General features: G+C 43.5%; 1 pseudogene; it reads left to right on the top strand.

Moving 5' to 3' along the window:
* The first annotated feature begins 5,875 nt into the window (after positions 1-5,875).
* Positions 5,876-8,150, top strand: LOC116095253 (annotated as a pseudogene).
* The last annotated feature ends 6,163 nt before the right edge of the window (positions 8,151-14,313 follow it).

Genomic DNA, 14,313 nt, shown 5'->3' with positions numbered 1-14,313 from the left:
ATGCTGCTACACAATATATTTCAGGGGATGTTTCTTTCCCTACTTTACATGAGTCACACTGGAGATCTCCACAGGTAGGTGAGGTAAGGCACCCAGAAAACAGTTTAAGTGCAGCTTGCTTACATTCTCTGAAGTTTTTAATCCACTGTCCTTCCAGCAGGAAGGGTGGTGGTACAGAGTGACATGGAGCTGGAGAAGACGTGCACAGGCAGCATCAAAAAGTTCCTGGGTCTGTCTGCCTGAGGGTTTTGAAACCACAAGTCCCACCAACTCACTTCACCCACCACACTTCCTTTAGCATAGCCATACCACCACCTAACTCTTCTCAAGTAGTGTGAATCCCTGATGAATAAGCATTCAAATCTATGAACAGAACAAGGCTCATTCTTACTCAAACAACCTTCTACTCCCTGGCTCCCATAGGCTTTTAGCTATATCCTAATGCAGAAATGCAATCAGTGCAACTTCAAGAGTCCCTATAGTGGATGACAGTCTACACTGTTAAAAGTCCAGAGCCTTTTTGGGAAATGCTAGTCCTGTCAGTAGGCATGGCACCAAAGCTCCTGGGAAAACTCAGCAGGGAGTCCTGGAGATGGAGATCTATATACACACCACCCACCCACACCTACAAACCTATAAACACACACTCAGCAGGTGGTATTAGGGTCTGACAGATACATACATGAATGCATGCACACCCTTTACCCCCCACATATATGCACCCACTCCCACACACAGACAAGGAGCTGGGAGAGATAAACACTATGGTAAATGAAAAGCACTCAATCATGGTAGAAAAAAGCATTTGTGTCCTTTGTATAATGTTTATTACACACACAGTTTTAACTTTAATTTTTTTCAAATCCTATTTTTAATGATAGTTCTTAAATGCTTTAACCTTCCTTGTAGCTCATCGCCCATCAGAGGTAGTGGGAAAGAAAGGGTAGGGGGGAAGTAGACCTGTTTAGAAACTTCTAAACCGGTTGGAGCAACTTCTGTCTGGAAATTGGCAGTGCAGTTCATAGGTTAGCAGGCAGAAGCAGCTGATCCACTTGCAAAAACTTCACAGATACACCAGCAGTTCAGTTCAGTAGAGTTCGGTTAGCAACAGTCATGACACAACCTAGCAGAGACAGCCAGGCCTCAGCCTCTGCTCAAGTCAGCAGGAGGAATCAACAGGAACACGAGAAGTTCTAGGCTGTGTCTCTCTCAGGGAAGTGAAGATCAGCAAAGATTCAAAACCCATAAGCTTTGTACAGCTAGCAGTACCAGCAAACCAAGTTCTGTCTCCATCACTCTGTGAAGTTCTACTAATACCCTCCAAACATCACGTGTCCTCTATATGCCTTTGCCTCAGCACATGTATCCAATCAGCCCAAATCCACCGAAGCAGCAAGAAATTGCAGCACACTAAAATGACACAAGCAGCCTGTTTCTGTGCTCTCTCAAAGAAGCCCCTCCCCCCCGCCCCATATTCTTCTTTCAGCAAGCATGAGGTTTCCTTCCCCTCCCTGGCTGTTAGAGGACCCGGTCTGGTACCGAACTATCATTATCCCCGTTTTTATAAAGGCACATCCTGATGATACCTCCCCCGCCCCCAGGAGCCACAGATGCTAGCTTGAGAACAGACCTCCTCCCAGCCCATGTCCCCACCCAGGGCCAGATCAGCAGCCCACCAACCCAAATGCTACAACCTTCATGCCTTCCAGGGAGTCCACAGTAACCAGGGATACAGGAGGCCCACTCTAACCATAGACAACACTGTCTACCTCCAAGAAGACCAGCTCTAATTCAGGTTACAAAGCTCAAAGGAGGTTGGTTCCAGTCAGAGACACCCAGGCCAATTAACACCAGAGAGAACCAGATGGCCAGAGGCAACCGCAAGATCATAAGTGACAGAATCCAGTGCAATTTGGCACCATCAGAATCCAGTTCTCCCAGCACTGCAAGCCCTGGATATCCTAACACACCTGAAAAGCAAGATAATGACCTAAAAAAAAAAATCCCATCTCATAAAGATAGAAGTCTTTAAGGAGGATATAAAGAGTTCAATTAAAGGAGTACAGGAAAACACAGGCAAACAGGTAGAAGCCCTTAAGGAATAAACAAATCCCTTAAAGAAATACAGGGAAATACAACCAAGCAGATAAAGGAATTGAACAAAATGGTCAAAGAACTAAAAATGTAAATAGAAATAATAAAGAAAACACAAATGGAGGAAACCCTGGAGTTGGATAGCTTAGGAAAGGTATCAGGAGCTACAGATGCAAGCTTGCATCACCAACAGAATATTATAGAAGAGAGAATCTCAGGCATAGAAGATACCATAAAATATATTGACACATCAGTAAAGAAAATACAAAGTGTAAAAAGCTCCTATCACTACACAACAAAAATACCAAACCTAAGAATAAGAATAGTTGAGGGTAAAGAATCCCCAGCCCAAAGGACCAGAAAATATCTTCAACAAAATCATAGAAGAAAACTTCCCTAACCTAAAGAAAGAGATGCCCATGAACATACAAGAAGTCTACAGAACTCCAAATAGATTGGACCAGAAAAGAAAACACTCTTGTCAAAACACTAAATGCACAGAAGAAAGATTATCAAAAGCTGTAAGGGAAAAAGACCAAGTAACATATAAAGGCAGACCTATCAGAATTACACCAGACTTCACAACAGAGAACCTAAAAGCCAGAAGATCATGGACAAATATCATCCAGACACTAAGAGAACAAAAATGCCAGCCCAGGCTACTATACCCAGCAACACTCTCAATTATCATAGATGGAGAAACCAAGAAATTCCATGATAAAACAGAATTTAAACAATATCTTTCTACTAATCCAACCATACAGAGGATGTTGGAATGAAATCTCCAATATAAGGAGGGTAACTACACCCAAGCAAACATAAGAAACTAAGCACTTCACAACAAACCCAAAAGAAGAGAATCATAAACACATAATACCACCTCAGAGACAAAAACAGCAGGAACTAATGGTCATCTGCCCTTAATCTCTCTCAACATCAGTATACTCAATTCCTCAATAAAGACACAGGCTAGCAGACTGGATGCGTAAACAGGATACAGCATTCTGCTGCATACAAGACACACATCTCAGTGACAAAGACAGTCACTATCTCAGTGTAAAAGACTGAAAAAAAGTTTTCCAAGCAAATGGAAACAGAACACCAATGGCTCAGGCTCTAAGGTCAATAATTGATAAATGGGACTTCATGAAATTGAAAGGCTTCTGTAAGGCAAAGGACATAGTCAATAAGACTAATCAGTAACCTACAGATTGCAAAAAATCTTCTCTAACCCCCCCCATCTGATAGAGGGCAAATATCCAAAATATATGAAGAACTCGAAAAGCTAACCTCCACAAAACCAACTAACCTAATTAAAAAATTGGATACAGAGCTAGACAGAGAAATAACAACAGAAGAATAGTGAATGGCCAAGAAGCACTTAAAAAAAGTTCAAAGTCCTTAGTTATCAGAGAAATGTAAATCAAAACAACCCTGAGATTCTACCTCACACCAATCAGAATAGCTAAAATCAAAAACTCAAGTCACAGCACATGCTGGTGAGGATGTGGAGAAAGAGGAACACTCCTCCATTGATTGTGGGATTGCAAGCCGGTACAACCACTCTGGAAATCAACCTGGCAGTTCCTCAGAAAATTGTAAATAGACCTACCAGAGCACCCAGCTATACTGCTCTTGGGCATATATCCAAAATATATGCCCCCCCCATACTACAAGGAATCACACTCCATCATGTTCATATAGCAGCCTTATTTGTAATAGCCAGAGGCTAGAAACAACCCAGATGTCCCTCAACTGAAGAATAGATACAGAAAATGTCTATTTACACAATGGAATACTACTCAGCTATTAAAAATGGTGACATAATGAATTTTGCAGGCAAATAGATGGAACTAGAAAATATCCTGAGTGAGGTAACTCCAACCCAAAAGGACATGCATGTTATACATGTACCCACTCATAAGTGGATATTAGCCAAAAAATAGAGAATACCTAAGATACAACCTACAGACTATAAGAAGTGAAACAAGTACAAAGGCCAAGTGAGGAGGCTTCAATCTCACTTAGAAGAGGGAAGGAAAGAATCACAGCAGGCAGAGGGAGGGAGGAATCTGGTGGGAGAGGGGAGGGGACAAAGGAAACTATCAGATATTTCAGGGACAGCTGGGGGGAGGATAGGAGAGAAGCCCAGAGGGCCAAGAGAATGAATGAAATAAGCAACTTCAGGGGAGGGGGGACCCTCTAGAAAGTACCAGAGACCTGGGAGGTGAGAGATGCTCAGGACTCATTGGGGGTGACCTTAGCCAAAAATGCCCAAAACTGGGGAGAGGGAACTGGAAGAGTCCACTTCCAGTAGATAGACAGGGCCTTAAATGCAGGGACAGTGTTACAATCCCACAGTCAAAACTTCTAACCCAGAATTATTCCTGTCTAAAAGAACTGCAGGGACAAAAATGGAGAAGATCCTGAAGGAAAGATGATCCAATGGATCCAATGACTGGCCCAACTTGGGATCCATCTCATGAGGGGAGGGCAACGAGGCCTGACACTACTACTGATGCTATGATGTCCTTAACGACAGGAGCCTGGCACGGCTGTCCTCTGAGAGGCCCTACCAGAAGCTGACTGAGACAGATGCAGATACATACACAAAATCATTGGACTGAAGAAGCTGAAAGGGAGATGTGCAGGCTCAACCAACACTGACCACCCACCCCCCCAGGGAGCTCCCAAAGACTGAGCCATCAACCAGGGGCATACACAGGCCAGTCCGAGGGCCCTGGCACATGGATAGAAGACTGACATGGTGCTAGACGAGTAGCTGAGCATTCTATATCCACATTTCCATGCATCAGTGACAAAGAATCCCCAGGTCTGTCTGGCTTGGGGTTTTGAAACCACAAAATCGACCAACTGGCACCTCCTACCACATTTCCTCTAGTGTAGCCATACCTACTCTAAGACCACATCACATCTTAAATCCTTCTCAAGCAATGCTATTCCCTGAGGACTAAGCATTCAAATCTATGAACCTACAAGGGCTATTCTTACGTGACCTCCCACCTTCCACTCCCTGGCACCCATAGGCTTGTAGCTATATCCTAATGCAGAAATGCATTCAGTGAAACGTTTAGACTTCCCAGAGTTGAACACAGTCTCTACACTGTTTATAAGTCCAAAGCTGATTTGGAAAATGGCAGTCCTGTCAGTTGGTATTGCTAAAGTTCCGGGGGGCGCGGCGCCCCCCCCCCCGGGGGGAATTCAGCAGGAGTCCTGGAGACTGAGAGATGTACATACGCACTACATGCATGTAAACATACAGTGAGCAGCAGGTAGTAGGGCCACACACAAGGACATGCAAGCACAACCCTGCGTGCAAGAACCCACCCATCCACACCCACACCCACACACAGAAAGAGAAGGAAGGGGTAGAGAGAAACACTGTGGCAAATGAAAAGCACTCAATCATAGTAGAATAAAAGTATTGCGTTTTCTGTGTAATGTTTATAACGCACATTAGAGAACAAAGTTAAAAGACGGCTTCCAGCTTCAAACCCTCCCAATTTAGTAAAGAAAGAGTGGTCAGTATCAAGAAAGAGCATACAATACTTCCTTGAGTTAGATTGAATTTAGCCGTCCCCTCCCCTCCCTTTCTTGGGGGTGTGGCCTGTTGAGGGCGTGGCAAAAGCTTCTGGGAGAGTTCGGCAGGAGTGGGGAGGGGATCCCGCAGCTCTGTTTAAAGCCAGCCAGCTCTACTGTCAGGGCCATTTGCCAGTGAGGTCCACCCAAAAGAGGCAGAGACAAGACCCTGGCAACAGACATGAGTGAAACACAAGTTGTAAAGCCTGGACATGTGAATTTAGAGATGTCCATCCTGTCTCCTTCGGAGAGAAAGCAGCCCCTAGACCAGAAGGCAGAAGAGAAACAGCCCTCAGAGAGTGGGGGGAACACTGGCAGGAATTCCAAGTCCTCTCCCATGGGCAAAGGTAGGGTTTAGATCTTTGAACTACTGATGAGCTTGGGAAGGTGAGGAGGGGGGCCAGCTGCACTCTGTGCCCTCCCTGCACAGCTGAAAACAAAATGTGTGTGTGTGTGTGTGTGTGTGTGTGTGTGTGTGTGTGTGTGTGTGTCTGCTTTTTGCCAACAGCTGTGTCAGCCGAGTATCCTTGGGACTGTATTTTGGAGTGTTTGCTGAGACAGCTTGGGAACATCCAAAGTAGGTATAACCATGTCTGAACAGGGAATAGGGACTAGAAAAGAGTCGGGGAACTCCATGATATTTCAAGGCATGCTAGGAGCTTGGCCTTATGGAGCCTGGCTTCAGGTTTTCCAGAGAAAGGTTGGGGACCTGTCACCAATCACCTCTTCTCCCACAGGGAACACCTGGCCAAGTCGGGAGGCTAAGGTCCCCAGTCAGAAGCGATCTGGGCAAAGCCGGAGTGTTTCCTCTTGCATACTCCATAGGATTAGGGGCAAGCTGGAAGAGAAGAGGAGAGCCAGACCAGCTCCCTCCAGAGAGAGAGGAAAAGACAAGCCTGGCTCCACCCACAGGAGAGGTAGGTCTGGGCTTTGAAGAGGCAGGGATCAGGATGCAAGAGTCTTGGGAGCTAAGCAAACCCTGGAGAGGACACAGCTGGTGGTGACTGTCCAGATGGGGCTTCCGGTCCAAAAAATCTGTCAGGAGGGTGTATTGGAAGTGGCCTGCATTTCCACAGGCTGTGAAAAGAGACCCTGTGGAGAGCGAGTTAGGGCAGGGGAGGTGTGCAAAATGAGAATCACCCATTGTCTCTCCCACAGATTCCTGGCACAGGAAACTGCATGTAAAAGACCTAAGGTCCCAGCCAAGATCTCCTGTGAGGACTCCGAAGCTCAGTCGCTCTGGAGACCTCCAAGGTGCACCCTACAAACTCTGCCAAGAAGCGCAGCCTGCCTTCTCGGGAAGCCTGCTCGTTCCCAACGTTCTCGCTGCTGATGTCCAGAGTCTTCACCAATGTGGGTGCTTTGCAGTTGACCCTGGATGACCTGCAGGCCCCCAGAGATGTCTTCCTGCATGTGCCCTTGAACAGCACTGTCTCACAGCGCACCTGGCTCACTTGGCAACTGTCTCACGCTGGAACCGCATTGCACTGGGCGCTTCACACAGTCAACTCCATCTTAACTGCGCAGGCCAGCCTGCCCAGATATTCCTGGCCCCAAGGCTATTCCTTCACTGCTGACCCTAGACCGGTGCCCACCTCCTCTCCTCTCCCAAGTACCCAGGACAGCCAAGTGGCACAGAGACTTGGCGACTCTGCATCTCCCAACCCTTATATGGATGCAAGAAGCATCCTGGGCTGAGCACAGTAGGCCAGAGAGACCAGAAGGTCTTGAGACCCCAGTGAGCATCAAACCATCTCCCACTCTCGAGGTTCTCAACCTCAGATCCTGGAGTCTCTCCAGTCAACAACATGACACACGGCCTGACTGTCAAGAAATCAGGGGAATCACTGGGGAACTTGCACTCTTGAAAGCTTTCAGGGATGTACATCCTTCCACCTGCTCTTGTGGAGAGGGGCAGCATTTGAAAATCCACCCACTCTTAGAATTCAGTCAGCAAGCGGAGCTTGAGTATCATATAGACACCTCCCTCCCCTTTTGGACAAGGATCGCTTATGCCGACTGAGTGTCGAACTGCCCTTGTAAGGCACAGGGCACCACAGCACACTGGTGTTCCCTGGGATCAAGCTCCAGCCCTTGTGCACACCAGCAGCCCTGTGCTCTAGCTGCACAGTTCTTTCTAGGCACTGGAAAGCCTGTACTTCCCTCCTGGAGTTTGAATTGCCATTCTCTTGTTCCACTGAGCAAGCAGAATCTGGACTTTACCGCAGGTAAACGAGCTGGACCAGGAACTCGTGTAGTTTTGGTTGTTGATGGACTTGGGACACCACTCAATGTTCAGCAGACTTACTATCTGATGGAGTCAACCCACTTAGTACTCTAAATCTATGACCTGTTAAGATTTTTATTCATGTTCAATTTTCAACCTTGGTTGCATCCTGTCTTATAATGCTTCATCATGGTTTTCACTATTTAAATAAAGATTTAATTTGTCTACATGTCAATCGTGTGTTGTCAATTCATCTCTCCATAAACTATCTAGGAGTGCATACACTATTTGCCTGTGTGGATTAATTAGAAGCAGATCGTGGTCTATTTGCTTTACTTTCTAGTGTGTGTGCGTGTGTGTGTGTGTGTGTGTGTGTGTGTGTGTAAGGAGAGCATACTTTGTAGATAGAAGTCACTGTAGAAATTCTGGGAGTCATTTCTTTCCTCCTTCCATCCTGTTCTGCAGACTGATCTCAGATAATGAAAATCAGTGGACATTTTGTTAGTTTGAGACTGGGTCTCAGTAGGTAGCTCTTTGGTTGTCTTTGAACTTTGTCCATAGACCAGGCTGACTTCTTATGAGATAGATCTGCATGCTCTTGACTCCTGAGTGCTGAGATTAAAGTCTTGTGCCAGCAAACTTGATCTATTGGAACTACCACTCTCCCTTCCTTCTTTCCTTCCTCCTTACCTCCCTTCTTCTTCCTTCCTTCCTTCTTTCCTCCCTCCCTCCCTTCTTCCTTCCTTCCTTCCTTCCATCCATCCTTTCTCTTCTCTGCCCTTTTTCCTCCTTTCCTTTTTCCCCCTCCCTCCTTGTCTCAGTGTTCTACTGTTGTGAAGAGAACCATGACCAGGACAACTTTTGTAAACGAAAGCATTTAATGGCAGTTTGCTTACACTTTCAGAAGTTAAGTTCATTGTCATCAGGCTGGGAAGCATGGTGGTACACAGACTGATGTGGTGCTGAGCCATGGTGGTACACAGACTGATGTGGTGCTGAGCCATGGTGGTACACAGACTGATGTGGTGCTGAGCATTCGTAAGTAGCTGAGCATTCTATATTCGGATCCCCAGGCATCAGTGAGAGAGAGTTCCTGGGTCAGTTTGGCTTGGGGCTTTGAAACTACAAAACCCACTAACTGCTCCACCTAACACATTTTCTCTAGCATAGCCACACACACTCTAAGACCTCCTAATCCTCAAGCAGTGCTGGTTCATACTTACTAAGCATTCAAAAAATATGAATCTATAGGGGCCATGTTTACTTAAACCATCACATTTGACTCTCTGGACTCCATAGGTTTGTAGCTGTATCCTATTGCAGAAATACATTCAGTCCAACTTCAAGGGTCCACATTGTATTAATATTGTTAAGGTTCAGTTTCTAGGTGAAGGTGAATATTCTGAGTAAAGAATACAGATCCTGTTTGATGATGCCATCTTAAAGCAATGTCATTAAATAGCTTTAAGTGCTTGGGACAAATTTGAACAACAGCGACATTGGTCTGAATCATTTGCCAAGATATCCCAGGTCTGAAATAGTTTTTTTTTTTTTCTCATTTTTTACAAAGAGTAACTCCAGTTACTAAACAGAGCAATAACAGATCCAGATGCAAGAATGATATGAGCTATGTCTTTAGGTTTTGAATGTACTAATGTGAATTCAACAAGACTATTCAACCTTTAAAGGCCAGATCTTCACCTATTTATGAACTGATTAAATCTATGGCTTTTACTGGATCCTATGCTTTCACTAGTGCTATGACTTGACAGGCAGATGCTATAGGTATGAGAGTTCCACTTATCTGGTGGAGTTTTTTGTTTTGTTTTGGTTTTGTTTTGTTTTTTGAGACAGGGTTTCTCTGTATAGCCCTGGCTGTCCTGGAACTCACTCTGTAGACCAAGCTGGCCTCGAACTCAGAAATCTGCCTGCCTCTACCTCCCAAGTGTTGGGATTAAAGGTGTGCGCCACCACTGCCCAGCTATCTGGTGTTTTTGTTGTAGAAGACCATGCAATCTTCTAAAGGAGCATAGATAAACAGTTCCTAAGAATAATTTTTTTCACTAATTATCCAGGGAGAAATATTCCTGGGATTTGTAAAAGATGTAGAGAGTACAGCCATAGGGCTTATGGATAACCTTTATATAGAAATATATAAGGAAATTCCTTGGGGGTCAAGAAACTGCCTAATGGACCTCACTCAGGCCCCATGAGCCAGAGGTCCCTGTCAGCCCAGGAAAGACTGTTCTAGAGGGCAGTTAGAACAATTAATGTCTGGTAGGACAAATAGCACTGCTCTAAGCTTACCTACCCTGATGGAGAAAACAAGAGATTTTAAAGGTACCACGAAACAAGTTGTCTTAGTTAGGGTTTTACGGCTGTGAACAGACACCATGGCCAAGGCAAGCCTTATAAAGGACAAAACTTAAATGGCTTAAAGGTTCAGAGGTTCAGTCCAGTTATCTTCAAGATAGGAATATGGTACCATCCAGGTAGGCATGGTGCAGGCAGAGCTAAGAGGCTTCATCTGAAGTCAGCTAGTAGAAGACTGGCTTCCAGGCAGCTAGGATGAGGGTCTTATAGGCCACACCCACAGTGACACACCTACTTCAAAAGGGCCACACCTTCTAATAGTGCCATTCCCTGGGCCAAGCACATACAAACCATCACACAAATATTTTGGCAAACTGCTATGAATGATCAGAGACTAAAGTTGAAATTACAGTTAGATGGAATTGGGATCAAAAGGCCTAGTGGATCCTGGGGTAGAGGTAAATAATTCCAGAAAATTCTTGCAATCCAATTGGACACTTGAAAAGGTATCTACCCAGCTCCTATGGATTAAGACATTGTCTCAGGTAAAACAAAGTTTAAAGTGGATTAAATGTATAGAACCAGAAGGTGAGATAGAAAGATTAAGGCCATATGTGACAGACATAGCCATGAATTTGTGGGGAAGAGATCTATTACAACAGCAGAAAACACAAATTAACATTTCTTCAACTTCAGAAACAATCCATAAAACAGATGCTCCTGATGATGATATTGAAAAATGTTATCAAAAATGGTTACACACTGTCCAGGCTGTTCATAGACATACAGAACACAGCAAATTTATATGGAGGGGGGAATAGGAACTGCTGATAGAGTGCCAACTGCTCTACCATTAAAGTGGTTAACTAACAAGCCTGCTAGGGATTGGCCCTCAAATAAAGAAAACTTATAGGCCCTAGAACAGCTGGTCCAAGAACAGCTGGAGACCCAACATATAGAAGATTTCACCATTCCTTGGAACTCTTTTATATTTGTCATTAAGAAGAAATCTGGAAAATGGAGGACCCTAACTGATTTAAGAGCTAACAATAAAGTAATTCAGCTTGTGGGTTCCTTCCAACCTGGAAGATATCATTCAACAGAGAAATGGATACAGAAAATATGGTACATTTACACAATGGATGAATTCATGAAGTTCTTAGGCAAATGGATGGACCTAGAAAATATCATACTGAGTGAGGTAACCCAATCACAAAAGAACACACATGGCATGCACTCACTGATAAGTTGATATTATCCCAGAAGCTCGGAATACCCTATTAGATCCAGAAATGGATGTCCTACTCACGAAGACACAGAGATGGAGATTGATGCAATAAGCAAGAGGCTTAATGATCCAGTATACTGGGGTTGTCCTGCAATTGTGGCAAAGGCGACCCTGAGGAACAAAAGCACACACTCTTTATACCCTTTCAGAACATAGGTTTTAGTTTACAGCATTAGTTGGTTATCTCTCATTGGTGGAGCTCATTGTTCTTTGTGTCCATTGTCCTTTGTGCCCCAGGTGAGAAGGAGATACCTTTTGCACGTAGAAGAAGGAGAGATCCACCCCTCACTGTGGATAGGATGTTTCCTGGAACCAAGTATTACTCTCTGCAATTAGGGTATCTCCTGAGGAGGGATGTTTATTCAGTAAACTCTTTTGAAGCTCCCTGACTTTAAGCTTAATTGACATTCCTGGTTTCCCGGTATTTTTATGAGGTGTCCCTGTTTGCTCAATTCTTATAACCCAAGATACAATTCACAGACCGCATGAAGCTCAAGAAGAAGGAAGACCACAGTGTGGGTACTTTGGTCCTTCTTAAAAGGGGGAACAAAATACTCACGCTAGGAAATATAGAGTTAAAATTTGGAGCAGAAACTGAAGGAAAGGCCACCCAGTGACTGTCCCACTCAGGGATCCATCCCATATTTAGTTACCAAACCCAGACACTACTGTGGATGACAAGTTCTGGCTGACAGGAGCCTGACATAGCTGTCTCCTGAGAGGCTCTGCCAGTGCCTGACAAATACAGAAGTAGATGCTCACAGCCATCCATTGGACTGAGTACAAAGTCGCCAAATGGAAGAGCTAGAGAAAGAATCCAAGGAGCTGAAGGGGTTTGCAGCCTCATAGGAGGAACAACAATATGTACCAACCAGTACTCCCACAGTACCCAGGGTCTAAACCACCAACCAAAGAGTACACATGGAGAAACCCATGGCTCCAGCCACATATATAGCAGAGAATGGCCTTGTGGGACATCAATGAGAGGAGAGGCCCTTGGTCTCATGAAGGCTTGATGACCCAGTGTAGGGGAATGCCAGGACAGGGAAGCAGGAGTGGGTGGGTTAATGAGTAGGAAGAGGGAGGATAGAATAGGGGGGTTTTCGGAGGGGATAAAGTTTGCAATGTAAATAAAGAAACATCTAATTTAAAAAAAAGTTTTCTGATTTGATTGTGATAGCAGGAATAAGACTTTGCCAGTCAGCAGGAACAGACCCAATAGAGATTATAATGCCTTATACGAATGCTGACATTAGCTCATTATGGATAATTAGTGAGGACTGGCAAAGAGCCTGCAATAATTTGGAGGAGAAATTAACAACAAATATTTCTAAAGCCAGATACTTCAGTTTATAAAAAGTACTGATTAAATTCTTCCTCATATAGTAAGAGAAACACTAATTTCTAAAGCTCCTACCTTTTATACAGATGCCAATAAATTAGTAATGGGATCTCATAAGTCAGAATATATAACTAAAGTAATTCAAAGCCCCTATGCTCTGGTTCAAAATCATAATTATATGCTATTGTCATGGTTTTTGTTGTGGGTTGTCTTGGTGCTATTTGTATTTTGATGTAAATTCTGCTTCCTCAAGAGGGGCTGTCTCTGGTGAGGGATAGATCATGTACTTGGGTGATCTCACTGAAACTTCTCCCTATCCTGACTGGTCAAATAAAGGGTAGAGCTGGTGATTGGGCAAGGGGAAGGAAAAGGTAGGATATGAGGTCTCAGGGGAGGGGGGGAAAAGAGAGAGAGAGAGAGAAAGAGAGAGAGAGAGAGAGAAAGAGAGAGAGAGAGAGAGAGAGAGAGAGGAGAAGGTGGAAGAAAGATCAGCAGAATCACATGGCCTGGAGAAGCCACAAACATGGGGTCTCATAGTTGGGGAATAAATTAGCATAGTAATAGATCTGCCCAATCTAGGCATATAGCTTATAAATATAATAACTGAATTGTGTGGTTTTTATATGGGCTTATTGGGGTAAGAAATTACTGCAACAGTTTTATTAGATTTTCCAGAATCTCATAATATAGTTACTGACTGTTAATAATACTTTACATATAGAATCGTTTTACATATAGAAACTGCTGAACTTATTCCAGATGATTCAGAATTAACTTTGTTATCTATACAACTACAAGATAATTTGAAACAGATCATCTACTATATATAACCCATATTTGTCCTCATATGGGTTTGCCAGGACTACTGATACTAGGAAATAAAGAGATAGATCAATTATTAATAGGAAATGTATTAAAAGCTTCAAATTTTCATAAAAGGTATTATATAAATAATAGAAACCTAAAGAAAAAAATTTATAATCTGGTGACAAGCCAAAGAAATTACTAAAAATTGTCCTAATTGTTCCTTGTATAATCAAGCTCCATCACCTGCTGGAAGTAAACCTAAAGGTAAGCAAAGAAATCAAATTTGGTAGACAGATGCATTTCATTTTTCAAAGTTTGGAAAATTAACATACATACAGATTATAATTAATTTTGGATCCTATTCAGGATTCCAATGGACTTCTGCCTTGAGTTCTGAAAAGACTAATTCTGTAACTATACATTTATAAAAATAAAGGCTATCATGGGAATATCTTTATAAATTAAAAGTGATAACACTCTATCATAGGTATCCATTAAAATGAAACAATTTTTTATATATTATGACATAAAATACATTACAGGTATGCCTCAAAATTTTATGGGTAAAGCTATTGTGGAAAGGTCTAATTGCATTTAAAGGAGATGCTCATAAAACCAAAGGGGATATGAAATCTTCCAGAG

The sequence above is a fragment of the Mastomys coucha genome, unplaced genomic scaffold (assembly GCF_008632895.1).
Source record: "Mastomys coucha isolate ucsf_1 unplaced genomic scaffold, UCSF_Mcou_1 pScaffold18, whole genome shotgun sequence".
In the NCBI taxonomy this organism is placed as follows: Eukaryota; Metazoa; Chordata; class Mammalia; order Rodentia; family Muridae; genus Mastomys; species Mastomys coucha.
This window is presented reverse-complemented; position numbering and strand designations above follow the sequence as displayed.